We start from the raw sequence: 390 nt of genomic DNA, 5'->3' as shown, positions 1-390 counted from the left end.
CCACGAACGCGGCGCGCCGGGGCCGAGGGGGGGGTCTGGGCGGCACGTGTGTCAGACCCGCACTTTTTAAGGAACAGGTAGGTTATACCTTTTTTCCCCCGTTACTTGTGTGTGCTTGTGTGTAATAAACAGATCTATGTTTAGTTTTTTGTTTGTATGTCTCGCATATTCTGTGGCATTTAAGATATATCCCCTACATCCTTTCTTCCACGTGACATATACAATATAATATAGCCTCTATGTGTGTACAGAGATACTATAAAATACTGTACAAGCCGAAATAGCACACAATATGCTAAAATGGCGTACAACAGCACATACGCTATTTTATAGGTAGGACCACCCCTCCGCCATGGCCTTTCCGTGGTTCCGGTTCCCATCCTCAGCAAG

Source organism: Pygoscelis adeliae, unplaced genomic scaffold (assembly GCF_000699105.1).
Source record: "Pygoscelis adeliae isolate BGI_AS28 unplaced genomic scaffold, ASM69910v1 Scaffold7, whole genome shotgun sequence".
Classification (NCBI taxonomy): Eukaryota; Metazoa; Chordata; class Aves; order Sphenisciformes; family Spheniscidae; genus Pygoscelis; species Pygoscelis adeliae.
This window is presented reverse-complemented; position numbering follows the sequence as displayed.